Here is an 18,911-nt window from a genome sequence, read left to right as displayed (position 1 = left end):
CGTGTGTGGGATACCCGGTGCCCTGTCTCTGGGGTCTGTAGTCTCCGTGGCGGTGACCCGGTCCCGTGGCTCAGGCTGGTCAAACCAGTGGCAGTCTTTCTTAGGTTTTGAGGTTAATTGTCCGACTGCGCCACCCGTGGATTGCGGTCAGGGAGTACCACCGCTGCGAGGCAGACCGCTGAGGCTGGTGTTGTGTGCGCAGCAGAGAATGGGATAACTCCCCACGGGAGGAGTATAGCCTCTGGGCAGTGAGTGTGGATGATGGGAGTGATGGTGCACGAGCGCAGCAGGAACGACTCAGAGTCTTTGCAGTGCAGTTCAGGGTCTTTACTGATGATTATAAGGTAGACCCTCCCGGGAGTACTGGCTAGCATAAGAGGCCTGGTCAGTCAGTGAGCAAGCAGGAGTTCCCCTGGCCAGGTGGAGTTGTAGGCCTCCCCGTCTGTCTGCACTCTTCCTGGCTACCTTGCTGTAAGCGGGTAGAAGTAGCCCACGTCCCTGAGTGTACCGTGTAGTGCTCACCTGTATGGCTGGTGACTTGGGGCCTTCTGTTAGCCTCCGCCACACATGGCTCTTGTAAGGGGCATTGCAGTTCCTCATAATTTTTGGAAAGCCTTCCATTCACTGCTTAGGCCAACAGTGCAAAGGAGACCCAGTTGCTATAAATGGAAAAAAAGGTTTAGTTAACGCCCTCTGACCTCCATGTCATTTCCAAGGGGCATTGGAGTGCCTCGAAATTTTTGGTAGGCATTGCACTCACTGTATGCCCCAAACTGTGTAGCCGAACCGCTCCTTTTGTTACAGAAACATATCCTACAAGACATATCTGGTTGACTGGCCTGATATTGATGTGAATGGTCCCTGTTCCTCCTGCTCTTTCTCCTTTGCCACTACCTCATCCATCATTTATCACCTGAAGCTTTGTTTTAACGGGAGTCATAGAACTTTGATAGTAGCAGGAAAACATCCAGCAATCCTCGGAGGAGGTAGGATATGCGCCAAAACGCTGACCACCTCAGGCCTAGCCGCTACTACATACATGCGCTTGCATTACAACAAAACAAAGCAGATGCTAACTTCTATCATCCTCATCATGCTCCTCACCTTGGCACTCTCAACTCCCCTGATGGAGAAGCCAGGGCCCACCGGAGGAGTCTGATAGTCCGGTGGGCTCGGCCAATGCTGCCCTAAAGCAGGCCAGGCTAAGAAAAGTGTGGGAAAGGTTACCGGGACAAATAAGGGTGGCTGGCGACCGAGTATGGACACCCGGCCACCCCCTGGAGGCTGGGGAGCAAGCGGGGACATCCGGTCACCAGGCGGCTGGGGACTGAGTATGGATACCAGGCCGCCGACACAGCCATGGCGTGGTGGCCAGATTCCGCCTCCACATGCCTAAAAGGCCCAATTTAATGTGCAAGCAAGCAAGCAGTATGGTATTGAAGCCTGGGGGTGGGTGGGTGGCAGGCTGCATACTTGCGCTTGCATTGCAAGGAATGGGAGAGGTACAATTGAACACTGCCCTGGGACAAGGACTTGAATGGGGATAGTTGCAAGTCTGCAATGACAGGTGCAAGGTGGGAGGCATCTTCGCATGTACCATGAACAGGGGTTTGGCATGCACACACTACAGCGGAATAGGCTCTCCTTCCCACTAAATGCACTGGGGAGGGCACAGGTAATGTTTTGGTATACACGCTTAATCTTATGTATAAGGCACACCAGGACAAATAGGGGCGGCTGGGGACTGAGTATGGATACCTTGCTGCCGAAGCAGCCATGAGGTAGTGGCCAGCTTCGGCCTCCTCCAAACTAAAAGGCCCCATTTCAAGTGCAAGCTAGCAGTATGGAATTGCAGTCTGGGGGTGGGTGGGTGGCAGGCTGCACACTTACACTTGCATTAAAAGAAAACATAGGAGATGCTAACTTCTGTCATCATCATCATGCTCCTCACCTTGGCACTCTCAACTCCACCGATGGAGAAGTCAGGGCCCACCGGAGGAGTCTGGTTCTCTGGTGAGCTCGTCCAATGCTGCCTAAAGCAGGCCGGGATAAGAAAAGTGTGTGGGGGGATGTTCCAAGGAGAAATAGGGGCTGCTGGGGACCGTTTATGGACACCCGGCTGCCCCCAGGCGGCTGGGGACCGTGTGTGGACACCCGGCCGCGGGGCGGCTGGGGACCGAGTATGGACACCCGGCCGCCGGGCGGCTGGGGACTGAGTATGGATTCCAGGCCGCCAACACGGCCATGACGTGGTGGCCAGATTCCGCCTCCACATGCCTAAAAGGCCCAATTTCAAGTTCAAGCAAGCAAGCAGTATGGTATTGCAGCCTGGGGGTGGGTGGGTGGCAGGCTGCATACTTGCGCTTGTATTGCAAGGAATGGGGGAGGTACAATTGAACACTGCTCTGGGACTAGAACTTGCATGGGGATAGTTGCAAGTCTGCATCTTCTGATGCGGCAAGGATCACTTATGATGGGCACACTTTTAGACAGTGACCTGGGAGTCAGAGATGCTTCCAGGGGTCTTCCCCATTCTGTTCCCATGTCTTTTCAGCACTTTATGCATGTGTCACACAGCACATGGCCAGATAAGGTTGTAAAATGTTAAAATGACATTTCCCAGTGAATGCATTTGTCATAGTTGAAAGCAATACAAAAGTGCAAAAATGCATAAAAAATGCTACTTGTGAACATAGCCGAAGGTGTGGAGGAGTATTTTTGCTTTTGGTCATTTATTTTAACTTATACACAAGTCTTTTCCCTGGAAAGGATGTTCCTTAACATATTTCACAGGAAAAAAGTTTCACTTTCGTTTTTGAACGTTTTATTGTGAGCCCGTAAAAGTGGCTTAATACCTCTGACCACGTTGTTGACAGCAGTGACCTGGGGGTCAGAAATGCTTCCTGGGGCAATCCCCATGCTGTCCCCATGTCATTTGAGCACTGTCACTATCGTTTTGGGCACTTGTTAGGCTTTTAAAAGACTGCCGGGGGTGCCACCGCAAAAATGCTCGAGTCTCCCATAGACTAACATTGGGCTCGTTGCTCGGGTCGAGCACCTCAGTATCACGGCGAGCTCGGCCCGAGCTTCGAGCACCTGAGCATTTTAGTGCTCGCTCAACACTAGTGACGGGGCCTTTAGAGGGGCTGTGTACCCATTTAGAGAAAGGTGAATTGGGAAGAGAAAGGATATGTCCGTCTCTAAAGTGTGTTTCTTGTATTAAACAGTAATCTGATTTCTTTTTTTAAAGTATTTAATGACTTGGCCTCGCTTAGAAGGGGAGTTAATTTCTCTACTGTTGTAAGATAGAATCTTAACACAAGCCATACTTACAAATGTGTGGATCAAATAGTTTTCGGGTCAGCTGGATACGTGCTCTAAGTGGAGATGGAGAGCGAGAAGATGATCTGGAAGCCGTGAGGATTCTGTCTGTTTGAGAAATCGATGACCTTGGCAGAGGAAGCAGAAGAAATCTATCTGTGTGAGAAGATCGGACCGTTAGGGAGGTTAAGAAGAGAGGGGATAAAAAAGGGGAAAACGGGATGGTTGACAGTTTGGGGGGAGAAAAACAGTCAGTTGTTCAACAGGAACATTAATTCTATCTAGAAAACATATAGCAAAATTTCCTATGTAGTTGAGTGCACTCAAAATTACAGTGCATAACATTTGAGAATAATCACACTGACATCAGTGTCAACACAAGAACTCTATCTAACGTCAATTATGTTAAAGGACGGTAGTGGAATTAAACAGAAAAAGTCAAAAAGCTAAATCTTAGCAAATTTTTAGTCACATATCGATTCCAAAAGGAAGAGTAGGACCGGGATCTGTGACCAAATAGTCTTCGAGGGTAATCTTATACCATGTTGTCTGGGAAGTGGAAAAAGTCCTAACACTCGTGTCCAGACCATACGCAGGTTTAGTCCGAGATTAGTCGTTTAGGAGTGAGTTTTCCTTGTTGTTTTCTTTATTTACCTGGTCGTCCAGCCGGGGCAGGCTTCCATGTGGGTGGAGGGGGGACTAGATGTAGAGTCGCTAAGTCCTGCACAAAACTCCAATCTTCAATTTGAATATCAGGAAGGTCTAGGAGTATAAGCGCTTCGTCTAATTCCTCTTTGGGGTGGATGATCATTCTTTTTCCTTTAGCAGTAAATGAAATGCCAAAAGGGAATAACCAGAAGTAGAGAATTTTCTTTTGTCTTAGGACATCTGTAAGTGGTTTCAAAGTCCTTCTTTTCTGAAGAGTTTGAGGGGAGATATCTTGAAAAATCAGGATGCGTGCTTCTCCAAAGGAGATGCAGTCTGAGCTCCTGGAACTTTTAAGAATATCCTCTTTAACTTTGTAGTTCAAAAGTCGGCAGATTATATCTCTGGGTGGTTCATAGGGTTTAGGTTTTTTTCTCAAGGCTCTATGAGCTCTCTCTATTGTGATCTCTTCCTGGTAACTCTCACCTAGGATCTGGATAAAGAGGGTTTTTATCGTAGAAGGAATGGATTCCGGGAGGATGGTTTCTGGAAGACCTCTTATTCAAAGATTGTTTCGGCGTCCTCGGTTCTCTTGATCTTCAAGAGCTTCAAAAGCCAAGTTTAGATAGTGCTGGCATTTCTGAAGGCTATCCACTGTTGCTACAGAGAAGCTGAATAGAGACTCTTGAGTTGATTCAAGAGTGTCTACTCTAGATCCAACCTGTGTGATTTCTTGTTTTAGGTCTTTAATTTCTTTCATTAGAGGATCAAGTGCCAATTGAAGGGCCTTGTGGATAAATGAGCGAGACACTGGTCTTGTATCATGCATAGTGTCCTCTGTGTCACTATTTTGTTCTTCATTTAAAGAGCTATTTAAGGTTGGAGTAGAGTTTTTTGAAGGGGGTGGGGTTTTATTTGAAGACATAGAGGGGGGAATGTTGTTTTTTTTAATACATTTTTCCATATCCCCGCTCAAATTTTTTGAATGCAGGTTTGCGTCTCTTGAGGGCCCTCCTCCTATTTTGACCTTTTGCGGGAGGTCCTTAGTTATATATTTAAATTTAGAGTTCTGTGTAGTTTCTTGTAGAATTCACATATTATAAGTTGAGACAATATAAGTAGGTGAGTGAGTTGGGGGGTTTTGAGGTGAACAGTTCTTGGTACTTAATGACTTACATCGTAAAGATTAAATCAAATGCGGTGAAATCGGTATAAAATGTGTTTTGGGTTGTTGCTGTTTTTTTTTTATTCCTCTAAGGGGGATAAATGGATATCACCTCAGAGTAACAGTAAATTTGTAGAAAAAAAAAGAAAAATGTTTTGATGAAGAGTAAACTTCAACCACTAGATGTCACCAAAGTTCTTTTGTCAATTAGAGTAGAATGCTTTAGTGGAATAGTGCTGATTCCTCAATATTGCAAGTGCTATTTCAAGTTTGTGAAAGAGAAAGTCAATATATATCTTGGTCAGAGCTGTAGAATTGAAGGATTATACAATTGTAGAATCATAAGGAGGGTTGAGTTTTATTATTAGATTACTATATAGATCACTGTATAGTTTGATGGGGCGAGTATCCACTTTTTGTTATACCCTCACACTCTATAGGTGGCTTCACAGAGGTTAGGATTGCTTAAGAAGTAATTGCAGGAGATTGGGGAAGGGGAGATGTCTATAGATTGGAGTTTTTTTCTTATTATCCCACTCTGCACAAAATTCAAATTGTATAGCAGAGCTAGTTCAAGCTCTTGTCTCCTGGCCCGTCGCTTCCCCTATGGACCACAGCGCAACTAAGATGGCGGCGGCTCTTGCGGCGAGAAACCCCAGGTAGCTGGATCAGGGCAGATGGAGCAGCCCTGCAAGGACTCACCGGGACGAGGACCTTAAGGCAAGAGGAGCAGCAGCCTCTCTATCCTCCGGCAGATCGCCAGCTCAGCAGCCGCAACCTGGGTGTCCGCAGCAGCAGGATCCAGACTGGTAAGTGCTTCTATTTTTCTTGGTCCTGGCATGACAGTGCGTGTTGCGAACGGGGGGCTGCGGTACCTTGTTCAGGTGTCGCAGTCTTCAACGAGTCAGGCGTCGCGATCTACACCCGGTCTCCGCTGCGGTCCGGCTGCAGCCGCAGTCCGCTCCACAGCACGTGTCGGGTCTTCTCCGCCAGTACAGCTAGCCGCGTCCCTGCCCCGATCTGGCGGCAGGAGCACTCAGCAGCGACGATTCACTACCGGCTTGCGTCCGGGTACCGGGGTCGAGCTGGGTGATGGTCGTCCTGCTTCATAGCCCGCTGTGAGCTCGTTTCAATAGGTTGCGCTCCTTAGACTTGTACGCGTCTGAGGAAAAGGCCGTGGTCCCGGCCTTCCCTGTAGGCCCAAATCTTTAGAGCAGGATATAGTTTATAAAAGTCTCTATTTGGGGCCAAACGAGCCTGCAGAGACTCTTAGGGTGTTTATTTGGGTCTGATTAAAAAACAACAAAGAAATAAGGGGATTTGAGGGGATTTAAGAATAGATTCAGGAGCTCCTCCAAGTGCAACTTTCTCCCTCAGTGGCTAGACACGCCCCCAGGAGACCCACTTCCTAATAATGGGAACATTGTTTTTAGGACTTCTACGTCTCTTGCAAGGGCATTGGAGTTCCTCCAAATTTTTGGCAGCCGTTGCTTCACTGTATAGGCAAACACTATGGGAGACCCACTTCCTAATAATGGGAACATTGTTTTTAGTAGGCTTTCTGACCTCTACGGCTCTTGCAAGGGGCATTGGAGTTCCTCTAAATTTTTGGCAGCCGTTGCTTCACTTCATAGGTAAACACTATGGGAGACCCACTTTCTAATAATGGGAACATTGTGTTACACGCACGCCGCTAGGTTGAGATAGGGGTGAGATAGGTTGCATGAATTCTTTAGAATCCTGGGGGAACCGTTACTCAGGGCGACCATAGACCATGTGCTGCAGCTTCTCTCAGGCACACAGGGGTATTGACCCTCAGGCACAGACACGTAGCTTGTTTCACTTGCTGACCAGACACACTTGACAAGAGTCCTCATAAACGGTAGAACAGTAGCATTTAACAAGAAGCTGCTCAGCCAGTGCAATTTAAGTCTTATGAGCAACAGGCTCCAGTGACAAACAGTACAGTTTCCTTAGCAGCACCTCAGTTCACAGTCTTCCCAGTAGTACAGGATAGCACAGTTCTAAAGTTCTAATGCAAAGGCACATTAATGAACACAGCATTCTTTACAGCACAGTGAGATGGAGGAGGGGGGGAGGGTTTGCTGAGGGAGATGATCCCGGTGACACCATTTCTTCCAGTCCTTATCTTTCTGCCTGACAATACTCTGCACTGTTAGTTCAGGAACTCTACCTGACCTGTGCTTAGCCTTACTTCTGGCTTGAATCTTTTTCACTTGCAGGGGCGCTTCTGTGAGATACAGAACACACACACTACCTTTCTCTACGGCTCAAGCCAGACAGTAAACAACTTCCCCACAATCCCCCTGGGGCTCTGCTAAAACACTCCCCTTCTCCTGCGACTGTTTTAACCCCTCTTGTTGCTGAATGCTTCTGGAGCACAACACTTCCTGTCTCGTGCTTGTGTTACTTCTAATAGTTGCTGAATGCATTTAAAGCAACAGCACTACTTCTGTATTTCACACTTTTCCCTCCTTTTTGAATGTCGTCCTCGACATTCATCTTAATTGGTCAATCTGACCAATTCTGAGACAGTTGTGAAAGTTAGATAACTTTATATACAAATTGGCATTGTGAAATTGGTATAACGTTCATAAACATTGATAACAACCTAATCTTACGACCTTTTTCTTGTAAGATGCCTGTAAGAAATAATCAATTAACACAATTAAAACAATCAGCATCTCTTCAGGTGGAGCTTTTCGTACGTCTTTAGCCAGCTCTCTCTATGCTTTAACAGTTCTTTGTTTCTACAAAGTCTTTTAAGGAAAATCAAAGCATGAAAACAAGTCTTTCCACCAGGCAACATTTCCGATACTGCCTCTTGGTGATGAATACCACTCAAGTGGGCTTACCTGTTCCACAGGCAGAGATACCGGTTTCCAGTCGACAGTCCTTGGCACTTGACTCGGTTCACCAAGTGTCTCATATGTCAGCATCACAGGCCTCCTCACTTCCCGAGTCGACATCCTCCTGGTGGGTTGTTCCTCAGAGACCAAGGCTTCTTCTGTCACAGAAGTTTCTTCCGCCGCACTCATTTCCCGTGCATCCTCAGGTGCTCTTGGAGCTGCCTCTGTAAGTTCCTGTACTGTTCCTGAGTCGCTTGTTTCTGCACGGTCTGGTAATTCCTCTCCTCTTGAGTGTCGATCGGTCTCTTCAGGGGCCGGTGTTCGATCATCAGATCTGAATTGGGCTTTATCTGTACTCCTTAGTACGAACTCTGGAGCCTCAGGACTTAGTTCATTCTCCTCAGGATGGTACATCCCTCGCCTTGCCGGTCCGAGAAATACGGTGTGTTCTTCTCCATAGGAACTTTCAAGGTCACTATCCACTTCTGGAGCTTCAGTCTGTCGTGGTCCCTTAGTCGATCTCAGATGATATCGGTCTACTTCTGGGAAGTCTTGTTGTGGTGGGAGATAATCACAGGGTAGCAGTAAATTCCGATGGACTATTCTGGTTTTCTTGTCTCCCGTTTCCAATCGGATTTCATACACTGGACTGTCATCAGCTTTCCTCCTTACGACCCCAAACACCTTGTCTTCCCAGGATGAAAGCATTTTCCCTGGACTGCCTTTCTCACGTACGTTCTTGACTAGCACCCAGTTTCCCAGTGTCAATTCTGCTCCGTAACGTTTTCGATCATACTACTCCTTACTCTTGCTCTGTCCTTGCGTAACCACTTTGGATGCTATGTTGTATGCCTATGCCATCCGTTTGTTCCTTTTCCGAACATACTTCTGATACGTTCTGTAAGTCTCTGACACCGGAATATCGAGCATGATGTAGATTGGCAGTCTTGGCGGTCGTCCATACAATAGGAAAAAGGGTGAGTAACCCGTTGCATCGCTCTTTGTACAGTTATAGGCATGTACCACTTTTGACAGAGAACTCTTCCAGTCTTTCTTCTCATCAGCTGTTAAAGTGCGCAACATCGACAATAATGTCCGGTCAAAACGTTCCACTTGTCCATTGATAGGACGTTGTGTGGGGTCTCTGAATTCTACAGTACTTTCATAGCTTGGCAAAGAGCTGGTTCTCAAATGCTCTTTCTTGGTCATGGTGTAACCTCGTAGGGAACCCAAACCTCAAAGCAAAATCATTGAAGATCTTCTCTGCCTCTGTTCGACCCGATTTATTGGTGGTGGCATATGCTTGAGCAAATCAAGTGAAATGGTCCATCACCACCAAGATGTATTCGTAACCACCCTTGCACGTCTCGAGATGTAGAAAGTCTATTGAGACCATCTCAAATAGATACATAGTTTGGATGTTGCTCATAGGTGCCTGGGTTGATGTGCTGGGACGTTTATCTTTCGGACACCCACACTCTCTGGTCACATATCTCTCAATATCTTTTTGCATGTACGGCCAGAAGAAATGTTCTAATTTATTGTCCTTTCCACTCCCAGGTGTCCCATGTTTTCATGGAGTTCTTTGAAGACCAACCTACGGAATACTCTGGGTAGTACCAACTTCAGGTTTTCTCCTCCTTTAAGATAGAGGATACCATCTTCACTGAGGTAGAGCTTTGTCCATTCTGTAATTAAAACAGATACCGCTGGTGACTCATTGTCTCTCTCCCGTTTACTTGGAAACCCATTTGGGTCCACATGAAGGAGTATTCTACCAATTATCTGATCTTGCCGTTGTGCTCTACAGATTTTCTCTTTTGGTAGTTGTTGAATAGACCTTGTTCTCTTGCTTTTATGGTGGTTTCCACCATAAACACCACACACCACAATGGTGTGTCTTCCTCCTGATAAGCTTGTACTCCTCAGGCTCTAGTGGTATTCTTGACAATCCGTCAGCGTCTGCATTGCATTTTCCTGGCCTGTATTTGATGCTGAAATTGAAGTCAGCTAGTGCAGCGACCCATCTCTGACCCACTGCTTTCAGTTTGGCTGTAGTAAGGACATAGGTCAAAGGGTTGTTGTCAGTGTATACCTCAAACTCTTTGCTGTAGTAGAGATAATCTCTAAATCGTTCACAGATAGCCCATTTCAATGCCAGGTACTCAAATTTTCTGGAATGTAGATGGTAATTCTTCTTGACGTCTGTTAACGTTCTAGAACCGTAACCGATGACTCTCATTTTTCCATCTTGATGCTGATACAGAGCAGTTCCCAGTCCAACTTGAGAAGCATCACAATGAAGAACAAATGGTAAATTGAAATCAGGATATCCCAAGATGGGTGGTTTTACCAGGTAGTCTAGTAGTTCTTCCAATACCTCCTGGTGGTCTGCTGTCCAGAGAATGAGCTGTGGGGACGAAACGACGTTGTTTCTTTTAAGCCCTGTCCTACCCGTGTTCTTCTTTTTCTCCGTGGGTGTTGTCTCTGTCGTCACCCCCAAGAGGAGGTATAGTGGGGCGGAAATCCTGGAGAAGTTCCGAACGTAAGTACGATAGTAGGAGAGGAATCCTTATATTTGCCTCAATTCCCCAACAGTAAAGGGCCGCTTGTCTTTTAAAGCCAGTACCAGTGCGATTTCTGCTGGGTCCATGGTATATCCTTCTCAGCACACAATTTTCCCTAGAAATAGCACTTGTCTTTTGAACAGTTCACACTTCTTTGGGGTCAACCTAACTCCGTGTTGTTGATACCGTTGTAATACGGTCCTCATGTGTTCAACATGCTCCTGGAAGTTTTTACTGTGTACCACATTGGCTTCCAAGTATGGCTGGCAGATATCGTCTCTCAATCCTTCTAAACATGTCTCCACGTTCCTCTGGAATTCTGCTGGAGCTGAACTGAGCCTAAACGGTATGCGGATCCACTCATGTAATCCCCACGGTGTGATGAATGCTGTCAAGGGTCTACTGGACTCTTCGACAAACCCTTGGTGGTATGCCTTACCCTGATCGAGGACAGAGAACCAGGTGCTTCCTGATAGGCTATACAGCATATCTGGGATCTTTGGTATCGGGTGTTGATCAGGTACTGACTTTCGGTTTAGTTCCCAGTAATCACAATTGAGTCTCAATGTACCATCCTTCTTCTTAACACAGACAATAGGAGAGGAATAAGACGACTTTTGGACCCAACCTCTGTTGATGAGATCTTGTAAATACTCTTTCACTTCACGATGTAATGGTTTTGGCACAGACATGTAACTTCTGGTTACTGGGGTCAAGTCTTTCAAATTGATTTTCAATTGCAACGAAGGGATACAGCCTATATCAGAGTCATCTTTAGAGAATGCATGACACTCTTCTCTCAGCATCTGTTTTGCTATCGCTATATCTTTAGCACACAAGTGTTCCAGGGATACTGGGGGATCCAGGACCCTGAGGTGGGTTGTGCAATTTCCTTCCCTGGGTAACTCCTGTTCCTTGGTGGGGAGACTGAATTCACGGTAGACCCCTGGATGGGTCTCACACTGGCTGGATATACCATTTTAGCGGTTTCAATGTGACCTAACACATTCTTAGGATCCAGTCTAATTTTGTGTTTAGTAGTATTCACCACCAGTACTGTCACTCGAGCAAAGCCACCAGAAGGGATCGTAAGTACAGTCTCATCTTGAACTAGGCTTTCCGGAAGTTCTGAGGAGTCTTTTGGCATGAACAGTCTTTTCTTGTCTGAGTCTATCACCCAAGGTTTTGGTTGATTCTGCAGAGCTGTTGTTAGGGCTTTGAATTGTTCTTTCGGTTCCTGTAGTTCTGTCCGAGGACGGGGATTCCCACTTTTGGTAATCGGTGCCGCCCCTCCATCCTCCAACTTCAAACTGGTTAGAAACTGTGTTAGTTCCTAGAGGAATGTCCCCATGACGTCATCAGCTTCTTTCTCATCCAGCTCATCCATTTTTGCATTAATGGCAGCTAACAGTTGCCTGCGGTTGTGTGCTTTGGAAATCTGTTCTACTGACATCTTTATATGTTCTGCTACTGTTCTCAATTCTTCACAGGTTAACTGAAGAAGCAGCTCACTAATTCTGTCCATTTGTATTTCCACATCCATTGCTGCTAGTGTGTTTTTCTTTAGGGCTGGTCCCCTTTAACTGGTGTAGCAGAGTTGAGTTGAGGTGCTGTGCTGCTATGTTTTTCCAGACACTTTTCCTCTTCTCCCTCTACACGCTAATTCATGCTCAAGATTCCCCGTATGGGCCACCAATGTTACAAGCACGCCACTAGGTTCAGATAGGGGCATGACAGGTTACATGAATTCTTTGGAATCCTGGGGGAACCGTTACTCAGGGCGACCATAGACCATGTGCTGCAGCTTCCCTCAGGCACACAGGGGTATTGACCCTCAGGCACAGACACGCAGCTTGTTTCACTTGCTGCTAACCAGACACACTTGACAAGAGTCCTCATAAATGGTAGAACAGTAGCATTTAATAAGAAGTTGCACAGCCAGTGCAAGTTAAGTCTTATGAGCAACAGGCTCCAGTGACAAACAGTAGAGTTTTCTTAGCAGCACAGCAGTTCACAGTCTTCCCAGTAGTACAGGACAGCACAGTTCTAATGCAAAGGCACTGTAATACTATTGTAGGAACTCAAGGATTCTGGTAGCGTGGGGCAATGAACAATCAGAGACAGGTTTCTTTAATGCAAATAGTGTATTTGTGTAACAGCAATAACACCCCGAAACAATATACAGATAATCCGTAGTGACATGCAATGAAACAAGTCCAGCGATATAAAGTCCTTGAAACCTGTATAGCAAGTCGGTAAAGTTCTTACGACGGAGTCTTACACAAATGTGATCAAAAGGTGAGTCTGACACACTGGTGACGTGGCTCGATTCAAACACTGCTGGTGTAGTAAGAGTCAGATCCAGGTATGCAGTAGACACAGGGAAGTCCAGGAACAAGTTCACAAGTTAATCCCAGATGTGGCGTAAATTCAGGGGAGTCCAGAAACAAGTTCACATATTCCAGTAATAGTTCCAACAGCCCTCACCGGAGGGAGTGAACGAAGGGTTAAACAGTAACACAGAGTTCAGAAACACAGTTCTTACCAGGTAGAGTGAACCAAGGGTTAAATTCCAAAGTCAACAGGTTAATGATAACACAGTGAGTGTAGCTTACATTGCAGAGAATGTCCGGAGCCATGGGTAGAAGCTCACTGCTGCTGAGAAACACCTGAATATAAAGCTGGTAATGCACCCGCCCGGTAAATACACAAAAGATCTGGGAGGTAATAGAAGGACAAGGCTGCTGGGTTGAAGGGAAGCGGAAGCAGAATACTCCAGCAAAGAAGCCAGCACCTGGGCTGGGTTTTAAACAAATGTACAGGAAGTAGGGCATACAAAAACAGCAAACTCCATTTTAACAAAGGGCAAAATCATTCACAAGTTGACTTAGAATACCCGGAATACTGACAGGCACATTAATGAACACAGCATTCTTTACAGCACAGTGAGATGGAGGAGGGGGGGAGGGTTTGCTGAGGGAGATGATCCCTGTGACATCATTTCTTCCAGTCCTTATCTTTCTGCCTGACAATACTCTGCACTGTTAGTTCAGAAACTCTACCTGACCAGTGCTTAGCTTCACTTCTGACTTGAATCCTTTTCACTTGCAGGGGCGCTTCTGTGAGATACAGAACACACACACCACCTTTCTCTTCCGCTCAGCCAGACAGTAAACAACTTCCCCACAATCTCCCTGGGGCTCTGCTAAAACACTCCCCTTCTCCTGCGACTGTGTTAACCCCTCTAGTTGCTAGATGCTTCTGGAGCACAACACTTCCTGTCTCATGTGCTTGTGTTACTTCTATGGGAGACCCACTTCCTAATAATGGGAACATTGTTTTCAGGAGGCCCTACGACATCTACGTTTCTTGCAAGGGGCATTGGAGTCCCTCCAAATTTTTGACAGCCATTGCAGTCACTGCATAGGCAAACAATATGGAAAACCCTCTCCTTTGTAATGGGAATATGTCGATACTGTGGCCCTGCTCTATGTGCCTTTAAATTGATAGTGGATTTTTTCCTAAATTTTGGCAGCCGTTGGACTCACTGCATACCCTATAACTGTATAGCAGACCATCTGCTTTCTAATGGGAACATGTCATACTCGTTACTCTGGCCCAGCTCTAGGTGTCTTTAAATTGTTACTGGGTTTTTCCCAAATTTTGTCAGCCCTTGCAGTCACAGCATGGGCATTACCACTCCTTTATAATGGAAACATTTTTTTTACTGAGACCCTCCTCTATGTCTCTTCAAAGGAGTATTGGGTTGCATCCAAATTTTTGGCAGCCCTTGCAGTCACTGCATATGCAATAACAGTATAGGAGACCCACTCATTAATAATGGGAACAACAAAGCATAGCCGGCTGATGGCTCTCTAACAATAGCGAGGGCCGATTGCTGGGTCTTTAAGAATAGTAAGGGCCACCTGATGACCCTATAAAAACAGGCTTTGTGACTTTCAGAATCCCTCCATCATAAATGAAACAGGATGTGTCTGATGATGTGTCACACACCACATGGCCAGATGGCCATGTCACACACCACATGGCCATAGTGAGCCAAGTCTGGCACTGATTGGTCTGGCTTTTAAAGGGTTGCTTTTTAAGAGGCTAAAATTGAAATATGCCAGAAATGGACGAGAAGTGACCAGAAGGTATGGATAACTATTTACTATTTGAACTTAGATTCTCTTTCACAGTCACACTTAACATTCATTATGCTTACATATGCCCTTACTGTTTTTGCCCCACTAATCCTCACTCTCCTTCGCTATCCCCAAACTCCAGCACCCTCTAGCAAAATCATCATCTCTCCTTCCCTCCCCTCCTGACCTCATCTACAGACCTGCTCCTCAACCTCAGTTCTATCCTACCAAAACATAAAACAAGCCGGACACTCTCCTTCTCCCACTTGCTCTCCCTCTCTCTGCTTCTCCTCACTGCTGGCGACATATCTCCCAATCCTGGACCCCCACAGCGTGCACCTTCCACCAATTCCCCCACCTATTGCATCAAACCAACTGTAAACTACCACAACCTCTCTTACGTAAAACCGTTTCCCCTGACGCCCACCCCCCTGCTCCCTCTCTCTGGAGCACTCTGGAATGCCCGCTCTGTGTGCAACAAGCTCCAATTTGTCCACGACCTCTTTACCTCTCGTGATCTCTCCTTCCTGGGCATCACAGAGACGTGGCTGACACCCTCCGACACTGACCCCCCTGCTGCGCTGTGTTACGGTGCCTTGCACTTCACCCACACTGGTAACAGACATGGTGGAGGAGTGGGTCTTCTCCTCTCTAACAACTGCACCTTTAGCCTTACTCCTCCTCTTCCCTCCCTTATTCTCCCTTCTTTTGAAGTCCACTCTGTCCGCATTTACTCTCCCTCCAACCTCCAAGTGGCTGTCATATACCGACCTCCAGGCTCGGTCACTGCCTTTATTGACCAATTCTCCACCTGGCTTCTTTACTTTCTCTCTGCTGACATTCCCACAATCATCATGGGTGATTTCAACATCCCCACTGACACTCGCCAGTTAGCAGCATCCAAACTCCTGTCGCTTACTTCATCCTTTGGACTTACTCAGTGGTCCTCCTCAGCCACCCACACAGATGGACACACACTAGACCTCATCTTCACCCGACTCTGCTCCCTATCTAACCTCTGCCATCCATATCTTCACTTCATGATACAGACAGCGCCACTGCTTTCTACAATGCCACTGTCGCATCAGCTATTGACTTGGTCGCTCCTCTTATGCATTACTGAGCGCGGCGAGTCAATAGGGAGCCCTGGCACAACAACCTCACTAAACAGCTTTGACAAGTGTCCAGGGTTGCGAAGTGGTTTTGGAAGAAAACACATTTGCAAGATGACTTCACTGCATTCAAACAAGCAACATTCGCATTCAAATCAGCACTCACCTCTGCTAAACAGGCCTACTTCTCAACCCTCATATCTTCCCTATCCTACAACCCCAAACAGCTATTCAACACTTTTAACTCTCTCCTCCGCCCTCTACTGCCCCCTCCAACCTCCGCCATCTCTGCTGAGGAGTTTGCCACACACTTCAAAAACAAGATTGACCAAACACGGCAAGTCTTTACTGTCTGACCACCACAACCACTTTGTTTTCCACATCATTTCCCTACCCCCATAACCTCCCTTCCCAACATCACGGAAAGAGACCTTACTCGTCTCCTCTCCAAATCACACCTCACCACATGTGCACTAGGCCCCATCCCATCCCACCTCCTCCCCAACCTCACCCCCACACTCATCCCATCCCTAACCCATCTTTTCAACCTATCACTATCTACTGGTACCTTCCCCGCTGCCATCAAACATGCCACAATCACGCCCATCCTCAAAAAGCCATCCCTTGACCCAACTGCCTTGTCAAGCTATCGCCCCATATCGCTGCTCCCATTTGCCTCCAAACTCCTTTAGCAACACATTCACACTGAACTTTCTTCCCACTTCTCACCTAAGTCCCTCTTCGACAACCAACAATCCGGCTTCCACCCCCACCATTCCACCGAAACTGCCCTTACCAAAATCGCCAATGACTTACTTACAGCCAAAGCTAACAGAGAATTCTCTGTACTCCTTCTTCTTGACCTGTCTTCTGCTTTCGATACAGTTGACCATTACCTCCTACTACAGATCCTCTCTTCCTTTGGCGTCAAAGACCTTGCCCTATCTTGGATCTCCTCATACCTTTTTAGTGCCTCCCACTTCCACACTACCTCCTCAACCCGCCCCCTCTCTGTTGGAGTTCCTCAAGGCTCTGTCCTAGGACCCCTACTCTTCTCAATCTATACCCTTGGCCTGGGACAGCTCATAAAATCCCATGGCTTCCAGTACTATCTGTACGCTGATGACACCCAGATCTACCTTTCTGGCCCAGACGTCACCTCTCTGCTGTCCAGAATCCTAGCATGTCTAGCAGCCATATCCTCCTTCTTCTCCTCCCGTAACCTCAAGCTCAATGTGGACAAAACTGAACTTATTATCTTTCCCCCATCTCGCATATCTTTCCCACCTGATCTATCACAATAAATGACATCACTCTTTCCCCTGTACCGACAATCCGCTGCCTCGGAGTAACCCTTGACTCTGCCCTGTCCTTCAAACCCCACACCCAAGCTCTAGAGGAGATCTAAATAGAGCAATGGGCCAACATACCAGCAACAGTGTGTGCCAACCTTGTGAAGACTTACAAAAAACGTTTGACCTCTGTCATTGCCAACAAAGGATACATAACAAAGTATTGAGATGAATTTTTGTATTTGGCCATACACGTATTTTCCACCAAAATTTGAAGAAAATTTCTTTCCAAATCAGACAATGTGATTTTCAGGATTTGTTTTCTCAGTTTGTCTCTCATAGTTGAGCTCTACCTATGATGTCAATTACAGGCCTCTCTCATCTTTTTAAGTGGGAGAACTTGCACAATTGGTGGCTGACTAAATACTTTTTTTCCCCACTGTATGTGGCTAGAATATGAACACTCATTTCCAGCTGATGATACTTAGCACCTGTCCCTATTCTAAAAGCAGCTAACAGCGGTATCAATAGGGAATAGAATTTTTTTTCAGCACGGAGTATAATACAATAATCCCTGACTCGATGCCTGTAAGACGCTATCCCTACTGCTATAGGTCACCCGTACACGAATCTCAGATAAAAGAGATAATATTGTACAATAAAAGATAGATTTTAACCGGCTCCAAAAAGTTTTTTCTGGATGTGGAACAACAAACTGTGAAGGGGCACAAGCAACCCTGCTTGCTTTCATAAATTTGTGAGTAAAGATCACCGTTAAAAAATAGGAATCAGTCAATGAGTGCATAGAAAATATCAATCAAGTAATGCACTGTGGAAGAGATGTATTCGACGACAATGAACAACACTCATTTCCAGCTGATGATACCTTGCCCCTGTCCCTATTGTAAAAGCAGCTAACAGCAGTATCAATAGGGAATAGAATAGATTTAAATTTTTTTTTTTTGCAGCAGTCCGCAGTATAAGGCAATAATACCTGGCTGGATTGGTGTAATACGCTATCCATACTGCGATAGCTCACCTCTGTCACTTCCTGGCGCCTGCGCAATAGAACCCTGCAGCGCAGTGCACGGAGAGATGGAGCCAGGATGAAGCAAAGGGCGCTCTATGTGAGAGGAGCTTTGCGCATTCCCAGCAAGTCAGGGAATCACAGTGCACGTCATAGGGCCCTGTGACATGCAGGGGAGGGGGGGAATATGATAACTTAGCACATAGGTGGGGATTTCAGGGAATAAGAAATAGTTAGGCGGGAATTTCTTGGCGTCCGGGGGATGCAAAGCCTGTGGAAAACAGAGGTGATAAAACACTTTTCTCTGCAATCAAACCTCTACTATGGGCCATACAGGTATGTATAGATTTACTTTTCTATAACCTGTATGCCCATAGTAGAGGTCTGATATCGCCCAGGGGGGTGACAGATTCCCTTTAAGGAGTGAGCCTCCTATACTGTTATTGCGTATGCAGAAAGTTCAATGGCTGCCAAAAATTAGGACGCACTCCAATACCAATTTGAAGAGATATAGTGGAGGGCCTCAGTTAAAAATTTGGGTCTCCTATACTGTTATTGCGTATGCAAGTTCAAGGGCTGCCAAAAATTAGGACGCAGTCAAATACCAATTTGAAAAAACGTAGTGAAGAGTCTCATAAAAATTGTTTCTAAAATTATTAAGGAGTGGGTCTCCTATACTGTTATTGCATATGCAGCAAGTTCAAGGGCTGCCAAAAATTAGGATGCAATCCAATACCAATTTGAAGAGACGTAGTAGACGGCCTCAG

General features: G+C 46.3%; 1 long non-coding RNA gene across 1 annotated transcript; it reads right to left on the bottom strand.

Moving 5' to 3' along the window:
- Positions 1-542: 542 nt before the first annotated feature.
- On the bottom strand, positions 543-13,336 carry LOC141156374 (uncharacterized). The gene is made up of 3 exons (XR_012247597.1): positions 13,184-13,336; positions 3,334-3,477; positions 543-659 (listed from the first exon to the last, which is right to left on the bottom strand). It is a non-coding gene; the product is annotated as an uncharacterized lncRNA (long non-coding RNA).
- Between the last annotated feature and the right edge of the window lie 5,575 nt (positions 13,337-18,911).

Source organism: Phyllobates terribilis, unplaced genomic scaffold (assembly GCF_046119375.1).
Source record: "Phyllobates terribilis strain yellow unplaced genomic scaffold, ASM4611937v1 Scaffold_8__6_contigs__length_399053987, whole genome shotgun sequence".
Classification (NCBI taxonomy): Eukaryota; Metazoa; Chordata; class Amphibia; order Anura; family Dendrobatidae; genus Phyllobates; species Phyllobates terribilis.
This window is presented reverse-complemented; position numbering and strand designations above follow the sequence as displayed.